Consider the following 24,819-nt stretch of genomic DNA (forward strand, 5'->3'; position numbering starts at 1 on the left):
TTAGTCATTGAATCCCAATTCAAAAACTGGCTTTGTTCCCTTTAGTAGGTCATCTGCCCTCTCCATCTCAGCTTCCTTATCTGTAAAATGGAAATAATACTATCTTTTGTTATGGGGATTTTAAGACAAAGTGAAGAACCTGTTAGAATACTCAGCATATATGAAAGGCTTCGTGTTTGTTACATAAGTAGCTGAGCTCAAAGAAGAAATCAATAAGTGGAAACTTAGTCTTTGTCTAGGGAATATAAACAGAGTAAGACTATCTGTGCCCATAAAATCCAGGAAGATGTAAAGTATGTGGGGTTGGAGAGGAGGTATCAGAAAAACATTATCTGCTTCTGTTTGCTAGTAAGAAACAGGAGAAAGGTTATCAAACATAGGAAAGTTGGTAATTACAGATAATTATAGGAATGATGTCAGCATCAAAGTCATTTAAGACATGATGCCTTTTAGTCACCCATTTTTAACAAAGAATAGGACATGTATTCATGATCAAAAGTACCTCTGTGGAAGTTGTAGGATCCAGCACCATATGCTGAGGGACTTGAGAGGCATCTTGCTCACCCGCACATCCAGTAACAAACAGTCCAGTATGAACTGTGGAACCAGCAGATCAGCCAACTTGCTCCAAACCCCTCTTGTTGAGGGGGGAAAAAAAAAAACCTGAGAGTGCTAACCTGGGCTGATAACCACAGACAAGAAGGAAATTTCAGAGGTCCACCCTTTCTGAAGGGAGATTCCAGCACACCATTGGCATGGATGCACACACGTGCACACACATATTACAAGTTTAGATGCAGTACAGGTGGTACATAGAACTTGACTAGTGCTCTCCCCAACCACCTGCACAGGCACTATTGCCTAATGCTGAACTATCAAGTGGCAGCAAGGGAAAAAAGAAGAGCAGTGAGTAAGTGGCTGGCTACCTCAGTGATGTGGGACACAGCTGGGAAAAAAGAAAGTTTCTCTCCAACACCACCCAAAGTACTGAGTTGGGACCTCCAGGGCTGGCTGGAGGGAAAGGTCAGGAAAAAATGCAGATAAGAATAAAAAGACACAGGTCCTGCAGAAGGGACTCTGGAGGAAGGCTACACCCAAGCCTTGGGGAGTACCATTCATGACGATAGCCCTACTCTATCTGCAGGCACCTCTTAACATCCTGCGTGCTACCCACACCTCCTGAACTCTGCAGCATCTTGTAGATGCTCCTGAGTGTATGGGTGAGAGGAAGCTGCAGTAGACAGAGAATTTGCTCAGGAAATAGGCCAAGGTCTCTATGCAAGGGAGAAGCCACAAGTTTGAGCCAAAATACCACCTCTGGAAAATAAAAGAGAAGTTTATAGTAGCCTCTATATAGAAATAGAGAAGTCATGAAAGTTTAAGAATTCCCCAAGAAGGAACAATAAGAAACAGGTGTATTCAGAGAAAACCCCCAAATATTATAGACAGAATACCACATCTGAAGGCAACTAACAAAGAGGTGGCTGATACTTCAAATGTGAAAGCAACAGCACAAGGAACATGAAACAAGAAAATATGTTATAATTAATACTTCTCCAATAGGCATGAAATTTTATAATCTAAAGAACTCACACTGTTTTGAAGATACTCAACAAGCTATAAAAATTAAAAGCAATTAAATGGAATCGTGAAAAAAAATCTTTAAAATGAGATATTTCCCAAAGAAATAGAAATCATGAAAAAGTAGCAACACACCAGTGTGGAGAAGATGGAGATCCGAAGCTCAGCTTCTCTCATGGATGCACCAACATAACAGCTGCATCTGTGCAGCTAACTCAGAAAATGACCTGCCAAGTGGCAGAAGAGACCTTCCACAGCTTATCGTAGAGACACAGATGAGAAACAAAACAAAAACCCAGCATGACTAACCACAAATGGGAGAGGTGGTCACAAGAATGGAGGAGAGGATCGGACCACACCCCAGGCACTAAGGACTTTCATTGGGAAGAGGAGTTCCCATGCTGTCTGGCTTTGAAAACCAATGGGGCTCAACTCCAGGTTGGGCAAGGGGCAATAGGAAACTGAGGTATCACCCTTAAAGAGCCAGCAAATAACATGGCCCAAGATGCAGCACAGAAGGAGAGGCTCAGAAAGTGCCTGGAGTATACCTGAAAGACAGTTATTGACTAATCCTAAAATGTGTGCCAGAGAAGCAAGGATCTGAGATTTTTCTAGGCACAAAAGGGCTAGTGCGTGCCATTTCTCTCTACCACCCCCAGATTAGATGATGGTGGCTCTCATAAGCATCTGAGTAGAAATATCTACCTTTTGTGGCACTATGTGCCCTGCCCCAAGATTGCCCTATGGACCCACCTCCATCCAACTCCACCTTCCTTAGCAGGTATTCCTCCAAAGTTACTTATGTTCCACCACACCTGCAGGCAGCTCCAGCTAGGAATGGTGTCATGCCAAAGTGACTCCAGCCCTGTGGAAGGGGAGAGATAAGACCATTCACGAGCACGCCCACAGTTCCTGCAACTGAGCCCTTTGCTATGCCTGCAGAGAGGTTAAATGTGGACAGCTTTCCCGTCAACAAGCCCAGAGACCTCTCAATAGCATGGGGAGCAAACCCTGCCCTATGTGCCCACAGCATGCAATGTGGGTCACTGCAGCCAACTGGACTGAAGGCAATTATGGCTCAGCCAGAACAGGAGGGTGGATACATACAGCCCCCACACACAGGGGGCACCTCTGGAGTGCCCAGTTTTGGTGACCAGGGGGGATTATACTATAGGGCACCTAAGGATCTCTTCTACACAACGCCACTGCTATAAAGACCAGAAGATGTAGCTGACCTATAGTATACAGAAACAAACACTAATACAAAATGAGGAGACAGGGGAATATGTTCAGAACGAAAGAACAATCACAGTAAAAAAGCTAAATGAATCAGAAACCAGCAATATGCTTGATGAAGAATTACAAGTAGTGTTCATAAAGATACTCATTGGACTACAGAGGAGAGGATGAACTCCATGAGAACGTCAACAAAGAAATAGAACTCAATAACCTAAATTTAAAAGTATACTAGAGCAAATCAGCAGATTGGAGGATGCAGAAGAATGGATCAGAAATCTGGAAGGGAAAACAATGGAACATAACCAAACTGAGCATCAAAGAGAAAAAAATAAATAATAAAAATGAGAATAGCTTAAGGGAATTTGGCAACATCACTGAGAGAAAAAAATAGCTGTAAACTTCCCTAATCTGGGGAAGGAAAAAGATGTCCAGGAAGCGTAGAGCCTGTAATAAGATGAACCTGAGGAGAGGCACAGCAAGGCACATAATTAAAATGGCAAAATGCAGTGGAAAGGGAAAATATTAAAAAGACAACAGTTGGGAAACTGCATAAGACTATGAGATTTTTCAGCAGAAAATGTGTAGGGTAGAAGAATGGCATGATATATTTAAAGTGCTGAAAGAAAAAAATCCCTGCAATCAAGAATATTCAGCAAGGTTATCATTCAGAGTAGAAGGAGAGATAATGAGTCTTCTAGGTGAACAAAAGTTAAAGTTCATCACCACCAACCCAGCCTTACAAGAAATGTTAAAGAGAATTCTTAAGTGAAAAGAAAAGGCCGTAACTGTAATTAACAACATTTTGAAAGGAAAAAATATCACAGGTAAGAGGAAACATATAGTAAAGGTAGTAGTATAACCACTTACTTATAAGGCCAATATGGATGTTAAAATGCAAACATAGTAATATCAATTATACCTACGAAGTTGTCAAGGGCTACATAAAATGTGGAAGGGGTAGTAAAAATTTAGTGCTTGTAGAGTGTGTTCAAACATAAGTAATTATCAACTTATCATGAACTGCTTAATGCATAAGATGTTCTATATAAATCTAATGGTAACCACAAATCACAAACCGGTAACAGATACACAAAAAGAAAGGAATTCAAGCATAGCATTAAAGCCATCAAACCACAAAGAGCAAAAGAAGAAACAAAACTACCAAAGCAACCAGAAAAAAATTAACACAATGACAATTGATAGATACCTCTCAGTAATTACCTTAAATGTAAGCAGCCTAAATGTTTCAATCAAAAGACATAGGGTGACTAAAGGAATTTAAAGCAAAACAAAAAACAGTCATCTATATGCTGCCTAAGAGAGACTGACTTCAAACCTAATGACACAAATAGACTGAAAGGAAGTAACAGAAAAAGATATTCCATGCAAATAGAAGCAGAGGGGAAAAAAGCTGGGTGTTGCAACACTATCACAAAATAGACTTTAAAACAAAGATTGCAGTAAGAGATAGATAAAGTAAGGGGCCATATAATGATCAGGGATCAAATCAAGAGAACATAAGTGTAACTATCTACACACCCAACATAGGAGCATCCTATATACATAAAAGAAATATTAACGGACATGAAGCGAGAAACTGACAGTAATACAAAGTAGTACAGGACTTTAACACCCTACTTACATCAATGGATAGGTCATTCAGGCAAAAAATCAACAAGGAAACAATGACTCTGAACTATACATAAGAGTACATGGACCTAATAGATACAGAAAAGAGCAGGGTACATATTCTCTTCAAATACACATGGAACTTTCTCCAGGAGAGAGAACATTTAGTACATAAAATAAGTATCCATACATTTAAGAAGGCTGAACTCAAACAAGCATCATTTCCAACAAGAATGTATGAAATGAGAAATTACAAAACAAAAAACAAAAAAAAAAAAGGGAAAACACAAATGCATGGAGGCTAAGAAATATGCCACTGAACAACCAAGGGGTCAATAAATAAATCAAAGAGGAAATTGAAAATGAAAACACAATGGTCCAAAATCTTTGGGAAACAGCAAAAGCAGCTTGAAGAAGGAAGTTTATACTGCTGCAGGCCTACTTCAAAAAAAAAAAAAGAAAAATCTCTACCTAACCATACACCTAAATAAGCTAGTAAAAGAACAAACTCAACGCTTATAGGAGGAAGGGAATAACAACAACAAATAGTGGAAAAGATAAAGATCAACAAAATTGGTAAACCTTTCTTCAGTCTGGCTAGATGTAAGGGGGAAAAAAAGACCCAAACAAAACTGAAAGAGAAGAAATAACAACTGACATCATAGAAATACAAAGAATTATAAGACAATATTATGAAAAATTATATGCCAAAAATTGGACAACCTAGAAGAAGTGGATAAATTCCTACAAACAGAAGGTTCTTCAAAACTAAATCAGGAAGAAATAGAAAATGTGAACAGACTGATTACTAATAATGACATTGAATCAGTAATAAAAACCTCCCACCAAACAAAGTCCCAAGACTGGATGGCTTCACAGGTGAGTTATACCAAACATTTAAAGAAGAGAGAAGAGGAAGGATAGCTTCCAAATTCATTGTATGAGGCCAACATTACTCTGATACCAAAACCAAATAAAGACACTACAAAAATAGTGAACTAAAGACCAATAATTCTGATGAGCATAGGTGCAGAAATTCTCCAAAAATATTAGCAAATAACATCCAATACATTTAAAAAGATCATTGACCATAATCAAGTGCCATTTATTTCAGGGATGCAAATGTAGTCTAATATTTGCACATCAATCACTGTGATATAACACATTAATAAAAGAAAAAATACCATATAATCATCTCAGTATATGAAAAAAAGCATTTGACAAAATTTAACACCTGTTCATGAAAACTCTCAGGTAACTGGTATTAAAGGGAACATATCTCAACATAATAAAGGCCATATATAAAAAAACCACAACTAACATCATGCTCAATGGTGAAAAACTGAAACATTTTCCTCTAAGCTCAGGAAAAGACAAGGATGTCCACTCTCACTACTTTGCTGCAGCTAGGATTTCCAGTACTATGCTGAATAAATCAGACAAGAATAAGAAATTAAGAGATCCAAGGAAGAAGTTAAACTGTCGCTATGTGGTATGATATGATGCTAGGTATATCGAAAATCCTACAGACTTCACCAAAACCCTATTAGAAGTTACAAATGAATTCAGTAAAGTTGCAGGATACAATATTAATACAAAGAAATCAGTTGCGTTTCTGTACAGTAATGACAGAGTAACTGGAAGAGACATTAAGAAAACAATTCCATTTACACTTGCAATTGAAATCATAAAGCTCGTGGAAGAAAACATAGGCAATAATCCCTTTGACATCAGTTGTAGCAACATAATTATGGATATGTCTCTTCACACACGAGAAACAAAAGCAACAATAAGCAAGTGAAACTATATCAAACTTAAAAGCTTTTGTAGAGCAAAGGAAACCAACTAAAGTAAAAGGCAACCTAGTGAATGGGAAAAGATATTGCAAATGAAGTATCTGATAAGTTAATATTGAACTATATAAATAATTTACACAATTCAACACCAAAAAAATCCTATTAAAAATGGGCAGAGGACCTGAATAGTTACTTTTCCAAAGAAGTCCTACAGATGGCCAACAGACACATGAAAAGATGCTCAACAGCACTAACCTTCAGGGAAATGCAAATCAAAACCACAGAGATATCACCTCACACCAGTCAGAATTGCTAGTATCAAAAAGAGAAGAAATAAGTGTTCACAAGGATGTGGAGGAAAAGGAACCCTCATGCACTATCATTCTCTCGGGAGAAACCCTACAGGCCAGTTGAGAGTGGAATATCATATTCAACGTGTTGAAAGAAAAAAAACAAATTGTATCCAAGAATACTCTATCCAGCAAGTTAGCCTCCAGATTTGGAAGAGAAATAAGAATTTTCCTAGACAAACAAAAGCACCACTATACCCACTTTGCAAGAAATGCTGAAAGGATTTCTTCAAGCTCAAATAAGAGAGGCTAATCAGGGCCATAAAAACATAGGAAAGGATAAATATACCAGTATACAACACACTGGTAAAAGAAAATATAGAGTTGGACTAGGAAACTCTAATTTTGTAATAGCATGGTGTGTTAATTGCTTAACTATAATATAAAGGTTAAAGAAAAAGTGTTAAATATATTTACTATATTAAATATATTAAAAAATAATACCTACTATAATTTGTTAATGAACAAATGATGAAATAATGAAAAAAGAGGTATATAGTCATATCAGAAATGTGCAAAGTGGGAAGACAGGGGTGAAGCTTTTGTACATAATCCAAGTTAAGCTGCTATCAGTTTTAAAAAAAGGCTATTTTATCTATGAGTATGTAAGCTTCATGGTGACCATAAAACAAGAACCTAGAGTAGCAGAACAAAATATACAGGTGAAACAGCATAACATCACAGAAAAACACTAACTTACAAAGATATACAGAAACATGGCGGGTGAAGCAATGGCAAAATTAATTAATAAGAAAATTAATAAGATAGCGTTAGTAAGCCCTTACCTACCAATGATAACATCAAATGTAATGGACTGAAATCACCAAAAGACACAGAGTGGCTGGATGGATAACAAGACAAGACTCAAATACATGTAGTATACAAGAAACATGCAAAAACTCTAAGGATACACAGAGGGTCAAAAGGAAGGGATGGAAAAATACTTTTATGCAAATAGGAAACAAATACAGTGGGAATAGCTACAATGATATCAGATAAATAGACTTTAAGCCAAAAATAATGAGAACAAGTTCACTGTATAATTACAAAGGGGTCAATTTATCAAGAAAATAATAACAATAGTGAATATATGTGTACTCAACATTAGAGCATCCAAATTTATTAAGAAAATTCTAATAGATCTGAAGGGGAAAATAGCAATACGGTAATAGTAGGGGACTTCAATAGTCCACTCAGCAACAGATCATGCAGACAGAAAATCAGTGAGGAAAGGTTGAACTTGAACCATATATTACACCGAATGAACGTCACAGATAATTATAGAATATTCTCTTCAACAGCAGCAGCATACACATTCTTCTCAAGTGCACATGGAACATTTTCCAGGACAGACCATATGATAAGACACAAAACAATTCTTAGCAAATTTGAGGAGACTGAAACTATACCAAGTATCTTTTCTGACCACAATGGTATGAAAATAGAAATTACCAACAAGAGAAAAACCAAGAAATCTACAATTATGCAATAATGAGAAAACATAGTCCTGACCAAATAATGGGTCAACGAAAAAATAAAAAGGAATTAAAAATATATCTTAAGATAAATGAAAATGGGAACCCACCATACTAAAAGCTATGGACTGCTACAAAAGCAGTTCTGAAAGGGACATTTATAGTGATAAATACATATTTTAAAAAAATAGAAATATTTCAAATAACCTCAATTTACCCCTCAAAGAACTGGAAAAGAGAAGAAGCTAAGCTCTAAGTTATCAGAAGATAGGATATAATGAAGACCAGAGCAATCGTTAATGAAATTGAGATGAGAAAAAAAAATAGAAAAATCAATAAACAGCTGGTTTAAAAAAAAAATCTGACAAACCTTTAGCTAGGTTAAGGAAAAAAGAGAAGACAAATGAGAGAGAAGACATTACAACAGAGCAAAGAAATACAAAGTTTCATGAGAAACTACTATAAACTGTTACATGCTAACAAATTGGATAACCAAAAAGAAACGGATAAATTCCTAAAACCCACCAAGACTAAATGGGGGAGAAATAGAAAATCTGAATAGACCAATATGAGCAAGAAGATTGGATCAGTAATCAAAGACCTCCCAATACAGAAACCTCAGGACCTGATGGCTTCACTGACAAATTCCAATGAACGTTTAAACAAGAATTGACACCAATCCTTTTCAAACTTTTATATTTCCAAACTCATTTTACAAGACAGGATTACCCTATTATCAAGCTAGATCTAAGGACACATTTCTTAAACTACAGACCAATATCTTTGATACAAAACATAGATGCAAAAGTTCTCAACAAAAAATTAGCAAACCAAATCCAACAGCACATTAAAAGGATTATTCACCATGATCAAGTAGAATTAATCTCTGGGATACAAAAATATCTCAACATATGCAGATCACCACATTAATAGACAGTAAAAATCATAAGATTATCTCAAGAGATGCAGAAAAATACAATATCCTTTCATAATAAAACTCTCACCAGCTTCTGTACAAAGGGAATGTACCTCAACATAATACAAGCTACATAAAACAAATCAATAGCTAGCATTGTATTCAATGGTGAAATATTGAAAGAGTTTCCTCTAACACGAAGAACAAGACAAGGAGACCCACTCTCACTCGGCTTATTCACTCTAGTATTAGTAGTCTTAGCTGTAGTATTTAGGCAAGACAGAGAAAAAGAAAGCATCCAAAGCAGAATAGAAGAATTTAAATTGTCTTTATTTGCAGATACTATGATCTTATATAAGGAATGTCCTAAAGATTCAACCAACAAATTGCAGGAACTGATAAAGAAATTCAGTAAAGTTGCAGGATATAAAGTCAACATACAGAAAATCAGATGCATTTCCATACACAAAAGAAAACTATCTTATTCACGATAGTATCAACAACAAGAACAAATGTAACCAAGTAAAAACCTGTACATAAAACTTTGATGAAAAAACACACTTATTAAATTTATAAATACCCAAACACAAAAATATCCTGTGTTTGTGGGTTGGAAGAATTGTGTTAAAATGTCCATGTTACACAAAACTATCTATAGACTCAAAGCAATCCCCCCCATTCCAATGGCATTCTTTACAGAAATAGAAAAATAAATCCTAAAATATGTATGGAACCAGAGAAAACCCTGAATAGCCAAAGCAATGTTGAGAACCAAGAAGAAAGCTGGAGGAATCACACTTCCTGATATTAAACTAACACTATAAGGCTATAATAATCAAAACATGCATAAAAAGATACATAGACCAAATAGAATTGAGAACTCAGAGAAAAAAACAAAACAAAACCCTTACTGCACATTTATGATCAACTAAGATTTGACAAAGAAGCCAAGAACACTCAGTGGGGAAAGGATAGTCTCTTCAACAAATGGTGCTGAGAAAACTGGATAATCACATGCAGAAAAATGAAAATGGACCCCATCTTACACAACTCACAAAAATGAACTCAAAATATATTATAGACTTTAACGTAAGATCTGATACTATAAAAGTACTTGAAGAGTTCATAGAGAAAATGCTCCTTGATTTTGGTTTTGACAATGAATTTTTAGATATATATCAAAAGCACAAGCAACAAAAATGAAAATCGACAAGTTGGCTTATATCAAACTGAAAGGTTCTATACAACAAAAGAAACAATCAGAAAATGAAAAGACAACCTACAGAATGGGAGAAAAATATTTGCAAACTATTCTTGGATAAGGGGTTAATATCTAAAATATAGAAAGAATTCATACAATTCAACAGGAAAAAAAAAATGGGCAGAGAAGCTTAGTAAGACATTTTTTCCCCCAAAGATGACATCCAAATAGCTAACAGGTATCTAAAAAGATGTTTGACATCACTAACCATCACAGAAATGCAATCAAAACCACAATGAGATATCACCTCACACCTATTAGAATGACTATCATCAAGAAGAGATGTGTTGGCAAGAATGTGGAGAAAAGGGAACCCTTGTACACTGTTGATGGGAATGTAAGATGGTTCAACCTCTATGGAAAACAATATGGAATATCCTCAAAAAATTAAAAATAGATCTACCATATGATCTAGCAATTCCACTTCTGGTTATCTACCAAAGGACATAAAAACAGGATACTGAAGAGATATATACACTCCTGTGTTTATTGTAGCATTATTTATAGTACCCAAGACACGGAAACAACCTAAGTGTCCATCAGTGGATGACCAGATAAAGAAGATGGGCTCATTCCCTCTTTCCCCCATGCACACACTGGATTACTATTCAACCATGAGAGAGAAGAACATCCTGCCATTTGTGACAACATGGATGGACCTTGAGCATATTATCCTGAGATAAGTCAGAGACCGACAAATACTATATGGTATCACATATATGTGGAATTTTTAAGAAGACACACTCATAAAAACAGTAGAATTGTGTTACCAGGTGCGGGAGTATAGGGGAACTAGAAAGACACACTGTTTAAGGTACAAATCTACAACCAGTAGATAAATTTAAGTCCTCGAGCTCTAATGCACAGCACAGTGATTATAGACAACAACACTATATTATAAACTTCAAAGCTGCTAAGAGACTAAATGTTAATTTTTCCCACCACACAAGAAACTTCTGTGAAGTGATAGAAGTGTTAGGTAAAACTAGGACGGTAATCATATTGCAATATATAAATGTATCAAATCAACATGTTGTATACATTCAATTTATACAATTATGTCAATTATGTTACCATTTAAAAAATACAAAACACCAAAAAAAAAAAAAAAAGCAACAAATTATACAAACACAATATACTCTAGACCAGCCTGCTTAGTACAACTCTCCACGTTGATGAAAATGTCCTTGGCCTGCATTGGTAGCCACCAGGAAGAACTGAGTGTTTGAATTATGGCTAGAGGCACTAAGAGCAAAAATTTTTATTTTAGATTTTAATTATCTAGAAAAAGTTAGTGAGTAATAATAGAGAGTTGATATGTCTTGTTTCTAAAAGTGGGTAGCTAGCAGACTTAAAAATAGCGCAGAATCTTTTAATATAAGATCCGGGAAAAAGCATGGTTTCTGAAGAAGAAACCGTAGCATCAGTAAATTTTACTTTTTTTGAATACAATCAACATATATGATGAGACATTAATTTATATTTTGCTTCAATTTTCTGACAAGTGCTGAAATGCTTTCACATCCAAAGACCAAACATTTTTTACTTATCATGCAGTTAGGGTAACTTTTTATTAATAACCTAGAGATTAATGACGTTTGAATATTCGATGGCATTTCTTTTCACTTTTTTAAGCCTCTATATTTACATCCCATTGACATGTGTAGGGTGTTTACTTTCAGAAGATTTTAAAAAATTAACTCTACCAATGCCCTCCCCTGTTAGCACTTATAAATTCTATCCTGTCTATAAACACTGAATTCCTTACTGCCTAGTTTAAGTAAATAACACCCACAGAATAAGGCGTTCTCATCTTGTGTTTCCATCACCTAGCCTCAAGTCCATTCCTTTTTTGTTTCCTCCTCTACTACTTTCTTTCTTCCATGCCTTTGGGAACTTACCAAGCCTTTTACTTAAGTAATTAATATTTATATTCTTTTAATCCATAGATACCAGAATTTAAAGTTAATCTTAGAGAAAATAATATTCTCAGAATCATCTGTTAATACACATTTATTACATTCTTAAGCACATTAATGTAATAAAAGGGTTCTCTATTTCCACTTTATGTACTGAGAATTTATTTTACAAACTACCGATGCACTAACAGGAGGGTTTTAATTTGTCAAAATTTCAAGTTAACAAAGTACTTCAGTTCTCTGTCAACAATGCAGCACAGCAACTTTCCACTTGTCATTGAAAATTCAATGTGATTTCTCACAAGAGCATTCTGTTGATATTTAGATTGTATCAACAGGACTAAAAATGTTAGATCTATAATGCATATATGGTTTATGACATTTCTTTAATTCATTTATTTTTCCGTTAAATCATTTTTTTCTCTAGGCTTTTATTTTTTCAAAGGATCATGTTCTTTTTACTTTTCAATCATTCATAAACTTTTCATATCTCATGGTTCAGAATGTTAGACGTTATTTTTATTTTGCAACTCTCTATAGTTTTAATTCTTCTGAAAATCACAGTAAAACCTAAGTAGGTGGAAGAAAAATTGGCAGCTGCAAGAAAGTTTGAGTTTCAGATTTGCAACAGACTATCTCTTTAAAATCAAGATCATGTACTGAATTTTCGGTGAGTTTATCATGAATATTAAAAAAATCCCTTTGACTCTTGGTTAGAAAATATCAAACTATATGCATCCCTGTGTCTTTTCAATTTTTTAAAAGACAGCAGGTGATTTTCATAAAGCTTGTATTATGTCTGTAGAGCTGTCTACATTTCTTTAAAGAACCTAAATACTGACCTAACCCAGAAAGGCATAGATTGAAACAGGCTTAAGATTTATTCAGCTGTATTACAAAATCCCTTCTACTCGGTCAGATTTAATGTTTTATAAGAAGTATTTTAGCAGATCACAATTTTAAAACATTATTTCCTTTATATTATTGAAATTATTTGTTGTGTCAAGTTCATTCATTTCACAGTACACATGTATGACTATTGAGACATCCATCCTTGCTTCTCTCTAAACACAAACACTTGGATAATAGTGTATCCCAGGAAAGTCTGTCTTTCTGGGAAGTTATCATGCTCATCTAATCATACAGAAATTCATCCATGAAGTTCCAGCTTAGTGAAATAAATGAGAACATATGGAAGCACAGGTGTTCGGTTCTCCATGAATGAGTTATATCTACATCATGCATTAACTGTACAGAGAAACTTTTAAAACCACACTCAAGCCTAGGTCTAAAGCTTATATGATAACTATTTCACATAGTTCTACTTTTTTATCTACAGGAATTATCTTCACTGTAAAAGTAGCATTGGAAGAAATTGTGGGGGAGAGATCCCATAGAAAAACAATTTTATGTTGAAATGCGGCAAATATACAAAACTTCCATGAAACAGCAGTATAAATTCGTAAATGTTCAATTCATGGTTCTTTTTATTTTGCTAGAGGGCAATATTAAAATACTTTCATTTAGACACAAAACAAAGCAGTCATAGAAAAAACCCAGCTTCCCCATCTCCTCACGATGATCAGTGACCGGACAGCTATCCATGAACAAAAATAGCTCCACAAGACCTTGAAAGCACGTTTAGGAAATTTTAACCACAGCATGGAACAACAACAGCAGCAGCAAAAAAACTAGAATAATTACACAAGAAGCAAAGGAAGACTTCATCTGACCTTCATCATCACACTTCCCAAGTTGGCATTGTTGTCCGCCAAGAAGGACTTTCCCAGCTAGAAAGAGTTCTCACCAGGAAAGGAAGAGTGGGGTGACTGACCAGCCTCTTTGGACATTATGCAAAGGTCCTGCTTTGGTTTTGTACCACCCAGACTGGCAAAGATGATAAATATAAAGCAGATTAGGAACAAACAAGAAAAGCAGAGACTATTATTAGCAGATAGGCAGGGGTAGTGTTGAAGGTTCACAGAGATCTGCTCTGCAGGCAAACTCAGCAGCTTCAGGCTCTGACAAAGTCACCAGCCAATACAACCACTATGGACCCCCCACAGATCTTGCCAGTTCTGGTCCCTTAGGTGTTTGTGTTTGCTAATATACCAGATACCTCGGTCCTTCCCTGACCTTCCCACTGTGCACCTGCATATTCTCAGCCTGACCCTCATCACCACCCTCCATTACAGTGCACATGCCCAGAGGGAGAATGTGCAGACATAGGAGAGCACGTTGATAGCTTGGGCCCCCACAACTGCTTGCAGGCCCAGATCTGGTTCTTCCTTCTGTCACTGGCTAGCAAAACCATGACAACATACAATTAGCCCCTCCCTCCATCTGTGTACCTGCATACTCCCTGGTCTGACTCTTGTCACTGGCTTTCACTAGAATGTGCACACTCAGGGTTAGTCACAACCCTAGGAGGGCATGCTGACAGCTAGGGCCTCCACAGATGCCAGTGAGCCCATATTTGGTTCCAGATTTGCTCTCCGCCCTGACTTCCATCACTATGAGTGTGTCTGTAACTGGCCTCTGCCATGACATAAGAACATACAGCTGGGCTCCTCAGCTAACTGTGTGAAGACCACTGGCTCTGGCCACCATTGCTCCCTGCCCTGGTTCCTAGCTACTGGACTTGAGCACCACTTAGGACCAAAGAGCCCTTGAAGTCTTTGTGGACTCCCCACAGTGACTGACAAGAACAACATAATTGTTGATATTATGTACCCCAGTGGCTTGAGTTGAAGAGACATCATACTCCCTGCAATGGCATGCTCCATGATTAGACCCAGGGTCACAAAATGATATAATATGCCCCTATCTTCAGGGGAAAGACTTCCATTATCAAAATCAGTCCATAAATCTGGAAGAGGTGATTGTTTCTTCAAATGTGCAGACATCTACACAAGGCTGCAGGAACCACAAAAAAATCAGGGAAACACATAGTCCAAAGGAATACAGTAAACCTGTAGTAACTGACCCCAAAGAAATGGAAATCACAAAATTTAAAGTAATTGTTATACAGGTGCTCAGGCTGTTACAAAAGAACTCAAGCAATTTAATATCAGAAACACAAGCATAAAATAGAAGTTCAATGAAGAGAAAGGAAACAGAAAAAAAGACCCTAACAAATCTTGGAGCTGAAGAATATAATGACTGAACTGAAGAATTCAATACAGAGTGTAATAGCAGCCTTGAATGAACAGAAGAATCATCAAAAGAAATATTTGCATTATCGGAGTCACAGAAAGAGAATAGGGAGAAAGCTTATTTAAAGAAATAATGGCTGAGAACTTCTCAAATCTAGGGAGATTTTTGGACACCTAACTTCAGGAAGCTAATACGCCACCTTAAAATTTGAATCCAAAACCTTCTCAAAGACACACAATAAAAACAAAAAACAAAACAACAAAACTGTATGAAACTAAAAACAGAACATTTTAAAAGTAGCAAGAGAAAATAAAAGTCTCATAGAAAGGAACCCCAATGAGGTAATCAGCAGATTTCTCAGTAGAGTCCAGGGGAAAAAATGACATTATGTACTCAAAGAGCTAAAGAAATTGCCAATCAAAAATATTTCACCAAAGTTGTCCTTCAGAATTAAAAAAAGAAATAAAGACTTTACCTATAAACAAAAGCTAAGGGAATCCATCACTACTAACCTGCCCTAAAATAAATGTTAAAAGAAGTTCTTCAAGCTGAAGCTGAAGATCACCAGTTAGTATCATGCAAACATATGGAATTATGCTACACTGGTAATCATACAGGCAGATTCAGAATACCTTAACTGCAATATGGTGATGTGCTAATAACTACTTAACTCTAGAATAAAAGCTAAAGTGCAAAAGTATTAAAAATAGGTATAGCTTAAATGATTTGTTAATGGATACACAGTAAAAACTATGTAAATGGTGACATCAAAACATAAAAAAGAATTTTTGTTTGCAATAAAAATTTAATTGTTATCTGCATAAAATAGACATATATGATTGTTTAATATATAAAATATATATACTATATTCATATGTAAGATTTTTTCCTGCAAACCTCTTGGGAAATAGAAAAATCTACAATACATACACAAAAGATAAAGAAAAGATAAAAGCATACACTATGGAAAATCACCATATTATTTAAAAAAAAAAAAAAAGCAGCAGAGGACCAAGGGCAAGGAAGAACCACAAAACACCCAGAAAACAATTAAAGAGATGGCTTTAGTAAATCTTAAATGTCAAATACTTTAAATGTAAATGGATTGAATTTTCTAATCAAAAGATACAGAGTGGCTGGATGAATTAAAAAAAAAAAAAAAGACCCAACCATCCACAAGATTCACTTCAGCTTCAGGATGTATATAGGTTAAAAGTGAAGGAATGGAAGAAGATACTCCATGAAAGTGGAAACTAAACAAAGCGGGCATAGCTATACTTTTACCAGACAAAGAGACTTTAAGTTCAAAACAGTGACAAGGGAAAAAGGAGTCAATTCATGAAGAACATATAAGAATTATAAATATATAAGTACCCAATATTGGAGGACCTAAATTTATCAAGCAAATGCTAACAGATCTGGGAGAAGGGAGAAATAACAATACGATAATAATAGGGGACATCAATAACCCACTTTCAGCAATGGATAGATCACACAACCAGAAAATCAACAAAGAAGCTCTGGACTTGAGCTATTTATTGGTCCAAATGGACCTAACAGACAAATATAGAACATTCCATCCAATAGTAGCAGCATACACATTATTCTCAAGTGTACACAGGCATTATATAGGATAGATGACATGATAGGTCACAAAACACTTTTTTAGACATAAATAATACCAAATATTTTTTTCTGACCACAATGATATGAAACTAGACACCAATAACAGGAGGAAAGCTGAATAATTTACAAGTGTGTGGAGATTAAACAACATACTCCTAAATAATCAACGGATCAAACAAGAAATCAAAAGGGAAATCCAGAAATACCTTTAGTCAAATGGAAATGGAAGCATAGCATATCAAAACTTATGGGATGCTGCAAAGGAAGTTCTAATAGGGGAGTTTATAAACCCCAACATTAAGAAACCAGAAAGATCTTAAACAACCTCACTTTATACCTCAATGAACTGGAAAATAAAGAACAAGCTAAGCCCAAACTTAGTAGAAGGAAGGAAATAGAGTTCAGAGCAGAAATAAATGAAATAGAGTCCAGAAAAAAAGGAACTGATAAAATTTTAAGAGCTACTTTTTGAGAAAAAAAAAATCAACAAAAGTAACAAAACTTTAGACTAAAAAAAGAGGACTCAAAATCAGAAATGAGAGACATTACAACTGATAATATTGAAATACAAAGGCTCATGAGTTAGATTGCTATGAACATGTACATACCAACAAGGTGGATAACCTAGAAGAAAAGATATTCTAGAAACATAACCTACCAAGATGGAATCATAAAGACATAGAAAATCTGAATAGATCAATTACTAGTAAGATTGAATCAGTAGTCAAAAACCTCCCAACACAAAAAGATTATCTCACTGATAGATTCTACCCAACTTTTAGAGAATAATCTAGTCAACACTTCTCAAGTTTTTCCAAAAACTGGAAGAACAAGAGACATTGCCAAATTCGTTTACATGGCTAGCATTACCCTGATACCAAAACCAGGTAAAAATCCTACAAGGAAAAGAATTACAGATGTATCACTGATGAGTATCAATGAAAAAAATTTTCAATAAATTATTAGCAAATCACATTCAGCAGTCCATTAAATTTAATTTACCATGACCAAGTAGGATTTGTGCCTGGGATACAAGGATAATTCAACACACATAAATCTATACATGATAACACCACATTAATAGAAGAGACCTAAAAATCCTATGACCATACCAATAAAAAAGCATTTGATAAAATATATCCTTTCATGATAAAAACACTCAATAAATTGGATATAGAAGAAATATACCTCATCAAAATAGAAACCATTTATGATAAACCCACAGCCAACATGATATTCAGTGGCAAAAGGCTAAAAGTTTTTCCTCTAGGATCAGAAAAATAACAAGGATGCCTACTCTTGCCGCTCCTATTCAACATATCACTGAAAGTCCTAGACAGAGCCATCAGGTAAGAAAGAAAAGACATCCAAATAGGAAAGTGATAGTTTTTATATTATATGATCTGTATAAAGAAAATTCTAAAGAAGCCACCAAAAATCTGTTGGAACTAATCCATAAATTTAGCCAAGTTGTAGGATATGAAATTAACATACAGATCAGTTGTATTTCTGTATAAGAACAATACAACTGAAAAAGAAAATCCTTCATTCACTATAATATCAAACATCAATAAAATACCTAGAAATAAATTTAACCAAAAAAGTGAACTGTACAATGAAAATGACAAGACTTTGATGAAAGAAATGAAAAAATACACAAATAGAAAGATATCCTTTAATCATAATTTGGAAGAATATTGTTAAAATGTCCATACAACAAAAAGCCATCCATCTATGGATTCAGTGCAATCCTTATCAAGATTCCAGTGGCATTTTTCACAGGATTAAAAATCTTTATATTTGTATGTAGCTAGAAATGACCCCCCCCCCAGTCAAAGCAATGCTGAGAAAGAAGAACAAAGCCAAAGACACCATGCTTCCTGATTCCAAACTATGCCGCAAAGCCTTAGTAATCAAAATAGTATGGTATTGACATAAAATAGACACATAATTTAATGAAACAGAACTAGGAGCCCAGAAATAAACCCCCACCTATAATGTCAACTAATATTTGACAAGGCAGCTAAGAACCCTTAATTGGGAAAGGATAGTCTCTTCAACAAATGGTGTTGAGAAAACTGGCTAACCACATGCCAAAGAATGACATTGGATCTCTGTCTTACACAGCTCACAATAATGAATTCAAAATGAATGAAAGACTTAAGTCCTGAAACCATAAAACTCCTAGAAGAAAATATAGGGAAAATGTTCCTTGACATGGGTCTCAGTTGCAATTAACTGAATATGACACCAAAAGCATAAGCACCAAAAGCAAAATAAATAAGACTACATCAAACTAAAAAGCTTCTGCACTGCAAAAGAAATAATCCACAAAATGGAAAGGTAACTTGTGGAATGGAAACATATATTGACGAATCCTGTTATTTGATAAGAGGTTAATATTCAAAATATAAAGAACTTTGATAGCAAAGAAATCTAGTAACCTGTTAAAAAATGGGGAGAGGAACTAAACATTTTTCTTAAGAAAATATGCAAATGGCCAACAGCTACATGAAAAGATGCTTAACATCACTAATCATCAGGGAAGTCTAATCAAAACCACCATGAGCTATCACTTCAAACCTGTTAGAATGACTTATCAAAACAACTAGAGATAACAAATGTTGGTGACGGTATGAAGAAAAGTGAACCCCTTTGCACTGATGGTGGGAATGAAAATTGGTATAGCCTCTTTGGAAGACAGTATGGAGTTCCTCAAAAAATGAAAATAGAACAACCATAGGGTCCAGCAGTTTCACTTCCAGGTATATATACAAAGGAAACAAAATCAGTATCTCAGAGAAATCTCTGCACGCCATGTTCATTGCAGTATTATTTACAATAACCAAGATATGAAAACCTGTGTCTGTCAATGTATATATCACATCTTATTTATGTATTCATATATGTACATACACACATATACGCATACACAATGGAATATTTTTCAGCCACGAGGAAGAAGGAAATCCTGCTGCTTGTGGCAAAATGGATGGACTTTGAGTAATCATACTAAGTGGAAGTGAAATAAGCCAGAGAGAAAAAGACGAATACTGCATGGTATCACTTACATATTGAATCTAAAAAAAGCCAAACTTACAGAAAAAAAGACTAGAATGATGGTTGCCAGGGACTGAGGTCAGTCAAAGGGTACAAATATCCAGCTATATGATGAATAACTTCTGGGGATCTGATGTTTAGCACAGTAATAACAGTTAATAGTACTGCATTATATACTTGAATACTGCTAAGAGAGTAGGACCTTATACATGAAAAGATTCTCAACATCACTCATCTTCAGGGAAATGTGAATCAAAACTACAATGAGATATCCCCTCACACAGTCAGAAGGCTAACATTAACACAAGAAACAGGTGTTGGCAAAGATGCAGAGAAAGGGGAACACTCTTACACTTTTGGTGGGAATGCAAACTGGTGCAGTCACTCTGGAAAATGGTATGGACGTTCCTCAAAAAGTTAAAAAGAGAACTGCCCTATAATCCAGCAATTGCACTACTACGTAAGATTACAAAAACACTAATTTAAAGGGATACATGCACCCCGATGTTTATAGCAGTATTATCAACAATCGCCAAATTATGGAAAAAGCCTCGATGTCCATGAAATGACGAATGGATAAAGAAGATGTATATATATACAATGGAATATCACTCAGCCATAAAAAAAAATGAAATCCTGCCATTTGCAACAATGTGAATGGAACTATCGAGTATTATCCTAAGTGAAATAAGCCAGAGAAAGACATACCATATGGATTCACTCAAAGGTGGAATTTAAGAAACAAAATAAATGATCATAGGGGAAAGAAGAGAGGCAAAGCAAGAAACAGATTCTTAATACAGAGAACAAATTATGGTTACCAGAGGGAGGCAGGTAGGGGGATGGGTTAAATAGGTGATGGGGATTAAGAGTGCACTTACTAGGAGGAGCACCTGGTGTTTTATGGACTGTGGAATGACTATATTGTACACATGAAACTAATAGGCACCGTATGTTAATGGGATTTACATAAAAATTTTTAAAAAGTTTTAAATGGATGAAATAATTTTAAATGGAAAAAAAAGTAAGTGTGATCTTAAATGTCTTCACTGCAAAAAGAAATGATAACTTTATGATGGAATGGAAGTGTTAGTTAATGCTATGCTGGTAATCATTTTACAATATATAAATGTATTAAATCAAGACTTTGTATGCCTTAAATTTACAAAATGTTATGTATCAGTTTTATCTCAAGAAAGTTGGGGAAGAGGGTGGGAAGACAAAAGGAAAACAAAAGCATAATTTCTTAATGAGCTCTACTATTAATTATTAGAAATCTACATCTTTCCAAAGTAATTTCAAACTTACAGAGAAGTTTCTAGAAAAGTCTATGAAATTGTGTATGACCTTCAACTACATTACACATCTGTTAATATTTTCCCTATATTTTATTTATCTTTCCATGTATAATTGAATATTTTTCTGTGAACTATTGGAGAATAAGTTGCAGATGGGACATTCCATTATCCTAATAAGTTATTATATATTTCATAAGAAAAAAATGTTATTCTCTTTTGCCATGATCAAAATCAGGAAATTATCACTGATATAATACCACCTAAACTACAGACATTATTGATATTAAACCAAACTATCCCAGTAACATCTAAAGAGAGCAAAAAAAGAGAAAAGTTACTGTGGTTCAGGGTCTGTGATTCACTTATTGTCATGCCCCTTTAGACTCGTTTACCACAGAACAGTTCAAGTTTTGTTTTGTTTTTTTGTTTCCTTGTGAGTTTTTTTGTTTTTGTCTTTCACATCTTTGACAGTTTTGAAGAGGCAGTTATTTTGGTAGAATGTCCAAAAATTGGATTTGTTTACTGTTCCTTATGATCAGAATCAGGTGATTCATATTTGGCAAAATTATCACAGAAGTAGTGTTGTGTCCTTTTCAGTGCATCTTGTCAGGAGGCACATATCTTGTCTTAATCCTGTTTATGACAAATTTAATCACAGGGTTGAGGTGGTGTTTGCCAGCTGTTTCTATTTCTGCGTTTGTAATTTATAAGCATTTCTTGGGGAGATATTTTCAGACTGTATCTTGTTCCTCATCAAACTTTTACTGTTAGTTTTAGCATTAATTTAGGATCATTTTCTGAATAAATTAGTGTGTTGATTGCCAAAATGTGATTTTCTAACTGCATCATTTCTTCTACATTTATGAGTTATTATTCCACTGGAGGGAGCAAAGGAGGGAGGAAGAGGGAGAGAGAATACACACACATACTAACTGGAATTCAATATTTGTTTAAATAAACTTTTTAATTTTGGGTGTTAGGATAAATAGTAAAAAACTGTATTCTAAATGTACTTGTGTTCAAAGTTCCAATTTTAGTTAGGATGTAGAATGCTGTAAAAGGTTCCACACCACTAAATATAAAATCTGTAACCTATGCAAATATTTTTAAAGCTCATTAGCAAGCTACTAACACCAAACAATAAGTTGAACTAAATTTCAAAGAAAATAAGACCTCATGAGGAGATGGAGAGAGAGAGAGAGAGAGAGAGCATATAAATCGTGTCTCTATTAAACAGAAGGAAGAAGTAACATATATAAAAGCAAGCGGGGGGAAAAAAAACAGTAAAAGTTTAATAAATTCTTAAATGTCAAGTGTAAGCCTGCCTGACAATTGGAAATCACTGGGAGTTCCAGACACAATAGGAGTTAGCATCTATTTGACAGTTTTTTAGAAGGCCTCGCCGGAAAGATTATGGACAGAAAAGAGAATGAAGTGGCATAGTGACACAGACATGCACATAGTGCTTGGGTGATATGCTAACTTATTTGGTACCCTGAATCTTTTGCTCATATGAGGTAGAAAAAAAAAAAAAGGTTATTGCAGAGGGAGTAACAAAAAAACCTTCTTTCTTCTCTTTCCTCCTCCTAGTCTCTCTAGAGAGGGTCAGAAAGATGACAAGATGGCAAGTTCCTGAGCTCACTCATCCCATGAACACACCAAGGTAACAGCCACATTTTTACCACTAACCCCGAAAACAGCTGAAGACCAGAAGAACAGACCTTCAATAGTTAATCATAGGGAGGAAGCCACATTAAAAAGGGTAGGAGAGGCAGACACCTAGTTGGGAACGAAACTCCTGGTGAGACTAATCACAAATGGGACACCACAAGCATGGAGAAGCCAGAGGATCACTGCACTGGGATGACCACTCACCCCGACATTAGATTTTGAAAACCAGTGGGTCTTAAATTCATGAGCTTTTAAAATCAGTGGAGATTAACTCTGGGTACTTTAAAAATCAGCAGGCTTAGCTCCAGGGAAGCTGGAGGGCAATAGGAAACTGAGTTCCCACCCTTAAAGAGGCAGCATAGTAACTCAGCTGAGACACAGGATAGAAGCAGCAGTTTTAAAAGCACTTGAGTTACATGTGAAGGAGTTATTTACTAATCTCAGAAAATACTTTAGAGGGGCAGGGACTTCAGAAGACTCCACCGAGAACAAAAGTACTGACAGGCAACATTTCTTTTTCACTCCCCTCCGCCTAGATAGTGGGAGACTTGAGTGAACCAGCAGGAACGCTCTCCACACTCTCCACTTACTGCTAGTACTGAGTGCCCTGCCCCTGTGGTCCCCTGTGGATCTCCCTCATCCAGCCTGCCTGCCTCAGCGTGTATCCTCCAAAGCAGCTCCTGCCTTGACGCACCCAGAAAGCAGCCCAGGCTGGGACCAGTACCACTCCAAAGTGACTCCTGCCCAGAGGAGAGGGGAAAATGACCACACCCGCCAGTGCACCAGCAGTCTCAGAAGCCTAGTTTCCTAGCGGGCCATTTGGGGAGAGTACCCTTCCATTCAATAAGCCTGCAGCCCTAGAAAACAGACTGAATGCAGTTATCTGGTCTGATTCTCAACCCTGTCCACTGTTGAAAGTGTCTGAGGGAGATTTACAGGGAAAGTACACAGCCATTTGAGGCACATGCTCCTATGGCAGGTATACTGAGTGCACACAGCCAGCAGACTGCTAATATTACCTACCTACAAGCCTCTGGCAGCCTCAGACAGGACTTTTAACAGTGCAGGAACCAAACTCTAACCAGTGCAACCACAGCGGGTAAACTGCAGCTTACTGGACTGAAAATAAATGCAATTTTGCCACACTAGTAGGCAGCCCACACAGGAGACACCTGTGGAGCACCTGGCTCTAGTGTCCAGAAGGCCTTGCACCACAGGGTGCCACAGGACCTTTTCTTCAGAAGGCCACTAATTTTAGACCAGGAGATGTAGTTGATTTTTATTAGAAACAAATACAGAGAGACAAAACGATGAAACACAGGAATATGTCCCAAATAAAAAAAAACAAGAAAAAAAATCACAGCAAAAGACCTAAATGAAACAGAGATCAACATTATGCTTGATAAAGAATTCAAAGTAGTGTTCATAAAGATACTCACTGAACGTCAGAAAAGAGTAGATGATCTCACTGAGACCTTCAACAAACAGATAGAAAATATTAAAAAGTACACAGAACTGAAGAACTCAGTAAGTGAAATAAAAAATACATTAGAGGGAATCAGCAGCAGATTTGACAATGCAGAACATCAGTGATCTGGAAGACAAGGTAATGGGAAGGGACAGAACAGAGAATAAAAAATCAGACGACGTTAAGGTAACTCAGTGATACAGTCAATCGTAACATCTGCAGTACAGAAATCCGAAAAAAAAGAAGAGTGAGAGGAGGCAGAAAACATATTTGAAATAATAGGTGAAAACTTTCCTAATTTGGGGGATGAAATGGACATACAGATCTAGGTCTCACAGAGAGCCCCAAACAAGATTAACCCATGGAGGGCCACA

At 35.9% G+C, this 24,819-nt stretch overlaps 1 long non-coding RNA gene across 1 annotated transcript in view; it reads left to right on the forward strand.

The window, feature by feature from the left end:
* The first annotated feature begins 8,477 nt into the window (after nucleotides 1-8,477).
* The window catches only part of LOC148110413 (uncharacterized), a 34,990-nt gene continuing 18,648 nt past the window's right edge, over nucleotides 8,478-24,819 (forward strand). Inside the window, exon 1 of the long non-coding RNA XR_015724029.1 lies at nucleotides 8,478-22,969. This is a non-coding gene — a long non-coding RNA (uncharacterized LOC148110413). The remainder of the gene's footprint in view (nucleotides 22,970-24,819) is intronic.

Source organism: Ursus americanus, chromosome 3, assembly GCF_024610735.1.
Source record: "Ursus americanus isolate L20-20 chromosome 3, mUrsAme1.1.p, whole genome shotgun sequence".
Taxonomy (NCBI): Eukaryota; Metazoa; Chordata; class Mammalia; order Carnivora; family Ursidae; genus Ursus; species Ursus americanus.